This window comes from Phacochoerus africanus, chromosome 3, assembly GCF_016906955.1.
Source record: "Phacochoerus africanus isolate WHEZ1 chromosome 3, ROS_Pafr_v1, whole genome shotgun sequence".
Lineage (NCBI taxonomy): Eukaryota > Metazoa > Chordata > Mammalia > Artiodactyla > Suidae > Phacochoerus > Phacochoerus africanus.
In genome coordinates, this window is record NC_062546.1 from 28,549,158 (window position 1) to 28,559,465 (window position 10,308).

Below are 10,308 nucleotides of genomic sequence, written 5' to 3' on the forward strand. Positions count from 1 at the left end.
AGTCCACTGTATACCATCATTTCTCCTGGGAGATCATCTATTTGTAGGTTACTGACACAAAAAAACCTATCAAACTATTGTCATATTAAGTAATGGTGTATTTATTTTTTTTAATTGGGGAAGAATACACAGGTCAAAAAGGTTAACAAATAGCTCCTTGAGTTTCCCATACCTACTCCAATCCTCAAATCCTAAGACTCCAAGTGCATACCGAATAAGTGAGAAAACTACCTGTTCAAAGCTGATCCAGTAAAGGGTCTAAATTCAGAATATAAATATTCACAATAACACCTGATAACTCATGAATTCATCAAGTTACTAATTGCGTAAACTTGCAGAATTTTCAAGACATTATAATCCTAATGTATCACATTGAACCTTTTTTTAGTCCCATCTATAAAATTTACAAGATTCTTGTTTAAAGGCTATACACTCAAGCATTTCAATACAATAAACCAGCAAGTATGGAATAACAAAAAATATCAGCAATTGGGCCCTCTGTGTGAATTTTATTTCTCCACCTTAAAGCAAGAAAAGGAATCAAAGTGTCAGTGTTACATAAATAACATAGCAACAGTGGGAGGTCTTCCAATTAAGGGAAGTATTATAAGAATACCCAGGTGTGGAAAAGAAGGTGAAAAAGAATACTTACATACACACACACACACACACATATATTTATATATATATATATATACACATATATGAATCACTTTGCTATACACATGAAACACTGTAAATCACCTACACTTGAATAAAAACAACCCCCCCCAAAAAACCCAAGTAGTTTGATTTGTAGTAACATAGTTCTCCCTCAAACACCTGACAGAAGTTTGAAGTACAGTACTGTCTCCAACATAAACTATAATAAAAGATGGACAAAGAGGTTATCATCTACGTATCTTTTTACAGGGCAACACAAGCGAAACAAAGTCACAATCTAAAACTTTATCCCTGGCCACACCCTTGTGGAACCAAAAGACAGAAACACTATTTCCCCAATTCTGCACACTGATCGACAACAGCCTACCATAAATACTACAATGAGATGTGTTGCTTTAAATTTGGAGGCAAGGTGGAGGGTGAGGGAATGTGAGTTCATTATTCTCTTATCTGAATAGACTGGCCATGAGGCCACAGTGGTATACAAAATCATGCTTGAAAAGATGGAAGAACAACTCCCAAGGAAGATGGCTATTTGTATAAATTCTGTAGAAAGTCATAAATACATAGTGTTGTAAAGTACTGATCCTGCTCTGCCTAAGGAGTGTATGATTTAAGAATACAGAGTAAAAAAGTGGATTACCTGAGAGAGCAGGACACGAGATATGTTAATGCAGGAAAAAGTTCTCCAAACATATTCCTAACACACAATACACAAAGCAACCCCCAAACTGTGATCAAATAACCACTGGGAATAAGACCTCTGATCCCAGGTTCACAAGTCCGTAGGTGAACAAACCTTGAACTTTCCCCAGGTCTGAGATGGGACTGTTTATTTTTTATCTAGATGCAAGAGAACCCCAGATCCCTCAAGACTAGATAACCACTCTGGCAATGCACACTGTAGATGAGTAACTGAGGCAATCTACAGGGGCATGAGTTACATACTGACCCACCCTAAGCAGCAGCAATTCAGTACCTCACCCACATAGCAGGCCACACCAGAAACAGGAAGTACAGATCAAAAGGCCTCATTAAAAAATAAGAACCTCTGGAGCTCCCCCAGTGTTGTCACCACTTTGGTGCAGGTTCGATCCCTGGCTCAGGAACTTCCACATGCCATGGACTAGGCCAAAACCAAAAACAATACAGTACAAGAACTCCTGTAAGCAGAAAATGAAAATCACTTTTCATTTCTGGCAGCACTACCAATGAACACACTGTCTGACAGGGAAGGGCATATGGAAGTTCTCAGGCTAGGGGTTGAATCTGAGTTGTGGCTGCCAGCCTTCAGCACAGCCACAGCAATGCAAGATCCCAGCCACATTTGCAACCTACACCACAGCTCACAGCAACATTGGATCTTTAACCCACAGAGCAAGGCCAGGGATCAAACCTGCATCCTCATGGATATTAGTCAGGTTTGTTACCACTGAGCCACAATGGGAACGCCCCTGACCCTTATTTTAAAGATGAAGAAACAGAAGCCTAATGAGTAAGTTGCCCAAGGTAGTAGTTATTCTAATTGAAGAGAGGACAAAATCCAGGCTTGAGAGAGGTTAAGTAATCTTCCACAAACTTGGTCGGTCTCACTCCAAAGCTGCAGTTCTTTCCAACTACCCTGCTGCCTCCCTCCTCCAAACCCCTCCCTGCGCCCCCAATCTCAGTTAAATAATTCCATTAAGAATGAGAATTCTCAACCCACTACCCACAAAATTTCTGCAGCTCTTTAAGAAACTATAAGATACAAAGCCAATGTACGTCTTCATAAGAAAACACCCCAGAAAGCTAAGTTGTGGAATGATATATACATTATTACAAAATGTCACTCAATTTTAAGTTTGAGGTCAGGGCTAGAGATCCTTAGCACCTACCTGAAATATAGCTGGCACTCAGGGGTTGTTGAGAAAGAGTAACATTGTATGACTGGTTATAAATTCAATAGTCCCAAATGGCTATTTTGTACTTTCTGACATGATATATCTTTAGGAAAATAATTTTCTTATTCTATTTCCTTTTTCTTTTTTGGCTGCACCCATACGAAAGTTCCTGGGCCAGAGATCAAATCCAACCTGTAGCTGTGACCTACACCATAGCTGGAGCAATGCCGATCCTTAACCTGGTACACCACAGCAGGAACTCCTACCCATTCATTTTTAACAAGGTTGCTTTCTTAAAATTTATAGAAAATTAATGGGTTAGCTAAATTGAGAAATGCCCATTAGTCATCAACTTCAGAAAAATTTCAAGTGTTCACCTTTCCAAGCAGATTAAAATGTTTCAGCTAATAAAAACCTGTCAGAAAAATCCACAAGACCAGAAAGTGTAAAAAGAAAAAAGTGGGGAGTTCCCGTCGTGGCGCAGTGGTTAACGAATCCGACTAGGAACCATGAGGTTGGGGGATCGATCCCTGCCCTTGCTCAGTGGGTTAACGATCTGGCGTTGCCGTGAGCTGTGGTGTAGGTTGCAGACGCGGCTCGGATCCCGCGTTGCTGTGGCTCTGGCGTAGGCCGGTGGCTACAGCTCCAATTAGACCCCTAGCCTGGGAACCTCCATATGCCGTGGGAGCGGCCCAAGAAATAGCAACAACAACAACAACAACAAAAGACAAAAAAAAAAAAAAAAGAAAAAAAAGAAAAAAGTGGCCAATATAAAGGTATTTAAGATGTTACACATAAAATTATAAAACATTATTCTATGTGTCCCTGGTATTTAACCCTAAAACCCTCACTTCAGATAACACAATACTTTCCATGCAAGAAAACACTATCAATGTTAATGCAAAAAAAAAAAAAAAAGCTTGCCCACCACAGTAACTGTTGCCAAGTAGGTTTCTTAAAGGACACACAATTTGTAAAAATGAGTGACCCATCACTCTTAGCATGATACCATGAATTCTTGCACCCTAAACTTTTAGACTCAATCCTTGATTTCTACAATGTTAAGGAAAAAAAGTTTGCTCAACAAATAGGACAGCCGGAGTTCCCGTTGTGGCTCAGTGATTTAATGAATCCGACCAGGAACCATGAAGTTACGGGTTCGATCCCTGGCCTCACTCAGTGGGATCCAGCGTTGCCGTGAGCTGTGGTGTAGGCCGGCAGCTACAGCTCCAACTGGACGCCTAGCCTGGGAACCTCCATGTGCCGTGAGAGCGGCCCTAGAAAAGGCAAAAAAAAAAAAAAGACAAAAACAAACAAACAAAAAACAAATAGGACAGCTGGAATCTACCCTGCAACATACCAAGTACTTAAGAAAAACTACCAATGATCTATAAAGAGATGTAAATATACCCTTTATTACAACAACACGAGTTCCTTTTTAAAATAATCCTAAAGAAATTTCATCTAAAAAGTTAGCCAGCCTAGATTTCTATTAAGAAATAACTCATATTATAGTACCACTTCTGAAATTATCCATTTTAGGAGCCCAAAGAAAGTTAGGTGTACGAACACACTAATACTCTTGCTTAACAATCTACCCCTAAGTCACCCAATGAATTGTGATAGATCAAGGATCAAATCCGGTTTCTCATTTTAAATCAAGTATCACAAACATTACCTTAAAATGCTAAGTCCCTACCTAATCCAACGCCAAATCACATTCTTAGTTTTTGAACTTGTGCAAACTGTACTGTAAAATTTATGCAAAAGCTGTCACACAGTTGTCCAAACAATTATCATAAATGTTCTAACAGTCAGCATCTTTTGGGCATTTACTGTGTTAGGTACTACACTAAATGTGTTGCATGCATTATCTTGATCAATCCTCACAATGATCCCACAAGGGAACAGGCACAAAGAGATCCAGAAGAAGGACAAGCCAGTGGTACACAGGGAATATAGTTCAGAAGCCATGAATCTCCTTTGCCTGGACCAGAATTCTAGGCCAGCTGTAGGGCTGAGATACTTGGTTTAGTTGCCCAAGCTTCATGTGGCCCAATTTCCTTTAATCTAAACCTAAAAGTCAAACAGCTAATCATACCCTGAATGCTCTCATTTTGTAATCATCTTTCTATTCAGGTAACTAATTCAAAAGGAAACTGATTTTTTCTATCCTCTGAAGTTCCTCTTACTGAAGTTTAGAGTCCACATTTTATTTTTTTGTCTTGTGTTGTTGTTGTTGCTATTTCTTGGGCCGCTCCCACGGCATATGGAGGTTCCCAGGCTAGGGGTCTAATTGGAGCTGTAGCCACCGGCCTACACCAGAGCCACAGCAACGCGGGATCCGAGCCGCGTCTGCAACCTACACCACAGCTCACGGCAATGCCGGATCGTTAACCCACTGAGCAAGGGCAGGGACCGAACCCGCAACCTCATGGTTCCTAGTCGGATTCATTAACCACTGTGCCACGACGGGAACTCCCCAAATCTTATTCTTAACCTCAAATAACGACAGGGAGAAAAGACCTTGCGACAATTTTGGGTTGGATGGGAGGCAGGAAAAAACGGATTACAGCATATAGGTGGTTATCAGTTCATAAAAAATAATCAGTCATGGAGTTCTCATTGTGGCTCAGGGGTTAACGAACCTGACTAGTGTTGGTGAGGACTCGAGTTCGATGCCTGGCCTCGTTCAGTGGGTTGAGGATCTGGTGCTGGCGTGAGCTGTGGTGTAGGTTGCAGATGCAGCTCGGATCCTGCTTTGCTGTGGCTGTGCCATAGGCCAGCAGCTATAGCTCCAATGCCACCCATAGCCTGGGAACCTCCATATGCTGTGGGTGTGGCCCTAAAAACACCAAAACAAACAAAAAAGCCCCCAAAACAAAAACCCAACAGTCATTTCCATCTCTTCTAAAAAAATAGGAAGTCTTTAAAGCACTACATATAACTCAATGTTCTATTCACCCAAGAAAAATGAATGGTCCAAGATGTTTATTACAGGCATGCAAGAATCATCAATTTACAGTAATTCTACCAAAGTGGCCTAGAGCTCTAGAATATACATTTTACCAAGCTGGTCATCTAGCTTGGATGCATCTAATGACAGTAGTAAAAGAATGATTAAACATTTAAGAAGAATCCTAGGTTCCACTCAACATCATTATTCTGTGAAGTCTTCCAGGACCAAATCACTTTATAGAAGACTCTTTGTTGCCTTTATTCTCTAGAAAATAATCCCCCCAAAATTCTTAAATAAAAAATCTGCAAAACCCCTTTAATTAGTTTTCTATTATTGCAATAACAAACTACATAAAACAACATAATTTATTATCTCACGGCTGATATAGGTCAGAGGTGAGGTAGGCTCGGCTGGATCCTCTGCTAAAATCAAGGTGTCTGCAGGTCTGTCTGTGATCCTTGGTAAAAACTGGCGGTGGGGTTGAGGGAATCTGCTTTCAAGCTCATTCAGATTGTTGGCTGAATGTGGTTCCTTGTGGATATAAGACTAAGGTCCCTATTTCCTTGCCAGCTGTCAGCTGGGGCTGCCTGCATTCCTTCTTGTGCCATGCGGTCCTTTCCAGTAATGGCAGGTTAAGTCCCTCTCATGCTTCAAATCTCTCTAACTCCAGCTGGATAAAGTTTTCTGCTTTTATGTGAATAGACTAAACCTATACAGAAAATCCAGAATAACCTTCCTATCTTAGGATCCTTAAATCACAGTTACATATCTGCAAAGTCCCCTTTGCCACAAAACAGTAACAAATTCAGATTCCAGAGGTTATAGCAGACATTTGTGTTGGGAGGGCCTCAATTCGAAACTCCCAAATCTTACCATCTAAATCTAGTATGGCTAAAGCTCTGGGTATAATACAATAGGTGCAACTCCTGGGGCTCAAGTCCTAAAAACAAAAACAAAACAAACAAACAAAACAATTTATCTGCTCCCAACATACAATGATGAGACAGGGAAAAAGTTATTCCAGTTCCAACAGGGAAAATTAAGAGAAAGCAGATCCACCAATCCAAAGAAGTTTCAAAACCTGGGTAAACTCCATTCCATTTCAAAGCCAGGGAAAACTCTTCTGGGGCCGTCAGCTCCATCTCTCCGGGCTCTTGGTTCCACCCAGAATCACTCTTATTTTTTCTTTAACATCTGAGTAGTTTTACCAGCCTTCTTCCTACCAGTAAAATTGGCGGGCGGGATTTGACAGCTCTCTTTAACTTCCTACTCTTTTTCAATTCCAGCTGGCATTGTTTCTGCTAATATAAAATGCTCAAGGAGTTCCCTTGTGACATAGCGGGTCAAGGACCTGGCACTGTCACTGCAACGGTTTGGGTTGCTACTATGGTGCAGGTTTGTCCATGGCTCAGAAACTTCCACATGCCATGGGTGTGGCAAAAAAAAAAAAAAAAAAAAAAAGAAAGGAAAAAAAAAAAAGCTCAAGAATCTAGCAGCTTTACATGAATTTGCTCGAATTTGTTGCTTTACATGAAATGAGCTCACTGTTAAGACTCACACCCACAAATAAACGAGGCTGTACCTTCAATACTTTGCTTGGAAATCTCAGCTAGATATCCAGATCCATCACTTGTAAGTTTACTTTTCCACATGACCACAGGACACAATTCTAAGCTTATCTGCCACTATGTAACAAAGATTCTCTTGCCTCCTTTCCAATGCACACCTCATTTCCACCTGAGCCCCCACTACTACTATCAATCTGTTGTAGGCCTTTTTCTATTTTGCTCCTCAAAAATGTGTTGGCCTCTTCTGCCACTTCCACATTTTTAGGTAACAGTACCCCACTCCTGGTACTAAAATCTATACTAGTGTTCTATTGCTGCCATAACAAAACCACAAACATAGTGGCTTAAAACAATAGAAATTTATTATCTCACAGTTTCTGTAGGTCAGAAGTTTGGTGGGCTTCTGCTTAGGGTCTCACAAGGCCAAAATCAAGGTGTTTTCCTTGCTGGACACTGAGGAAGAATCCACTTTCAAGCTCATTCAGGTTGTTGGTCAAATTCAGTTCCTCTTGGTTGTAGGACTGAGGTCTTCATTTCCTTGCTGGCTGTCAGCCGGGGCTGGTCTTTGTTACTAGAGGCTCCCCGCATTCCTTCTCATGCTTTCCATGTGGCCCCCTCTAGCAACAGCAAATGGAGTCCCTCTCATGATTCGATTCTCTCTGATTTCCCCTTCTGCCCCAACTCTCTGACTCCCAGCTGGAGAAAGTTCTCTGCTTTTAAGAGTTCATGTGTCATTAGACTGGGCCTACCCACAAATCCAGGATAATCTTCCTATTTTAAGATGCTTAACCCTAATTACATCTGCAAAGCCCCTTTTACTACCTAACATATTTACAGATTCTGGGGATTAGAGTTTGGATATCTTGGGTGGTGGTGGTCATTCTGCCTACTACAAAACCAAACCCTAAGTTTTAAGGCTTTAAACTCAGTTCCCAAAGAAAATCTCTCCTTTATCCAAAAGAGAATGTGAAGTGAAGGGGTATGTTCAGTTCAGAGATAGAGACAATGGTAAAATCAAGGACTCACCCTGGAAGAGAGTGACTAGGCAACAAGAGAACTAAAAATACACTGAAAAAAAGAAGCTGCTACTTGTTTCATCTCCAATAGCAAGGCAATTAACCCATTAGGCAGAAACTAACTTACTGCTCCCCCTTAAATGTGTGATACTCTTCTCTATTGTATTCCATGATACACCTAGCCATGTTTGGTTTTTGTTTTTAAACAAATGTTACCCCAGGGTGACCTAATTTTGTAGTCAGCTGATCAACCAATCTATGCAAACTTCAAATATTTTTATTCTTTCTTCAAGTCATACACCCTTCCCCAGTAGCAAAAGAAAGTCAAGTATTTCAGTCACGGGGGGAAAAATCTGCCTATGTAAAACTGCAGGTAAACTTTTAAAAATGACAATGAGGAAGAACTAGTGTTGGTCCTGGTCTTTCAGCCCAAGGTCCACCAAGCCAGTTAAGCCAAGTGACTTACAACAAAAGAAAAACACTGCAACAACTACAAATATAATACTCTGAAGGCTTGCCTGTAAGATTACTGACCATAATTTTACCTAGAATTGAGGAACCTCAAATATACCATTTAGTTCCTTTAATAAAAGTGAGCACTTACCACCTGCAGGGCACTGTGGTAAGCACTTGACACAAATTATCTTATTTATTCCTCATCATAAACTTATCATCTAGGAAATATCATCACCCCCATTTTACAGATAGGAAAACTGAGGCTTACAGCTAAGTAGCAGTGGCACTTATATTTGAGAATCTAGATATTTACTGCCACTCCTTAGATGGAATGGGGTCTTCCAACTCTTAGAAAAATCTTCCTTTTCTAGCTTTCTTCTCATTTTCTCTCTCCAAGACCCCTTCTCATAAAATTTAGCAGTTGAAAGTTAATCAAGTCTTCCCTAATTTGCCACCTTTTCCAAAACTCTTTCCTTCCCACAAGAGCAATAGCCAAGAAACCACTTCTCCTGACCCTGACTTTGCTTCCCCAAAAACAAACTACATAAGCTCCACCCATGACCTGCCAAGGCTAGAAATGTTCCAATGCTGCAAAAACAAAAAACAAAAAAACGAAACAACCCCCCCCACAACAACCGAAAAACAAAAACAAAATTAAAGTCCTACTCTTCAAAAGGTCACAAACTAACATGTATACTCTCAGTCAACCTTTCATTCGAAATACCTCTCCTCTTCCACCAAGCTCCCAACTAACCCTTAACTTCAACTCTACCCGTTCTGCCCCACTACGTGGTTCCCTTCCCCTTTATCCCCAGTGACCTCGCCCCGGGTCCCTCCACCTTGCACTCTAGTGTGCAGGTGGGAAGCCCAGCCTTGCCCAGAGGGACCTTAGTAGGCCCTCACTCCAGCTGCTGTGCTCCGCGAGAGGGCCCACCCTAGCCTACACAGCCGGCACCACTCCCCTAGGCACCCCCCTCCAGCATCCCCCCCTGCGGCCCCACCCCTCAAGCTCCCTTCCCCCTCTGGCGACCCCCTCCTCCAAGTTGCCCCCTAGTCTCCGCCCCGACCCAGCCCTCTCCCCAGCAATAAGCCGGACTCTCGAGAGCCAGTTCCCACCCTCACATCAGCCTCTGCCCCCCAGCCTCACTCCCCGCCTTAGGGGATGGCCCCAGGCCTCCCCGATGGGCTGCAGGGGCCCCGGCTGGTGTGTGTGTAGAGGGGGGGGGCAGGGGAAGGCGAAGGGCCGCTCGGGAGTCCGCTGGAAGCGTGAGAGGCGGCCGCGCCCCACTGCCCCATCCTGGGCCCAACCCCACTCCACAACGACCTCGCCTGGCGGCTCCCACGGTACCTGTGGTGGAAGCGGCAGCGGTGGCGGCCGCACTCCCCTCTCCTCACACAGACAATATGGCGGCGGCGGAGGAGGAGACACACGGCTCGGCCGCCAGCCGCAGGGCCCAGAGCGAGGCTGCAGCCGCCGCTGCCGGAAGCGGAAACCCCCTCGGACCGGGAGGCGGGGCGGGACCGCTTCCGACTCCGCCCCCAGCGGACTGTAGCAGAGTGCGGCCATGGTGGGATGTCCTATTGTACGCTAGAGGTTCAGTTCCGGACCAGGGTGCAAAATGGAAGGAGTTCTCGACATAAAACATAAAAGCGAAGCTTGTAGTAATTAAGCACATTTTATTTCAGCGCCTGTATGAACTGACGAGAGAGAGAACACGAACCTCCCACTAAGTGTACAGTTGGTTTGACCCAAGGTAAGATGGCGG

At 43.0% G+C, this 10,308-nt stretch overlaps 1 protein-coding gene across 2 annotated transcripts in view; it reads right to left on the minus strand.

The window, feature by feature from the left end:
- CSNK2A1 (casein kinase 2 alpha 1) overlaps positions 1-10,034 on the minus strand; it is a 53,697-nt gene extending 43,663 nt beyond the window's left edge. Inside the window, exons 1-2 of one of the 2 annotated variants that reach the window (XM_047771412.1) lie at positions 9,891-10,027; positions 7,443-7,687 (exon numbers count right to left, since the gene is read on the minus strand). The gene's annotated coding sequence lies outside the window, so the exon portion shown is untranslated. Of the gene's footprint in view, positions 1-7,442; positions 7,688-9,890 lie in introns of both variants that reach the window. The other variant, XM_047771411.1, reaches the window with a different exon arrangement.
- Positions 10,035-10,308: the final 274 nt, after the last annotated feature.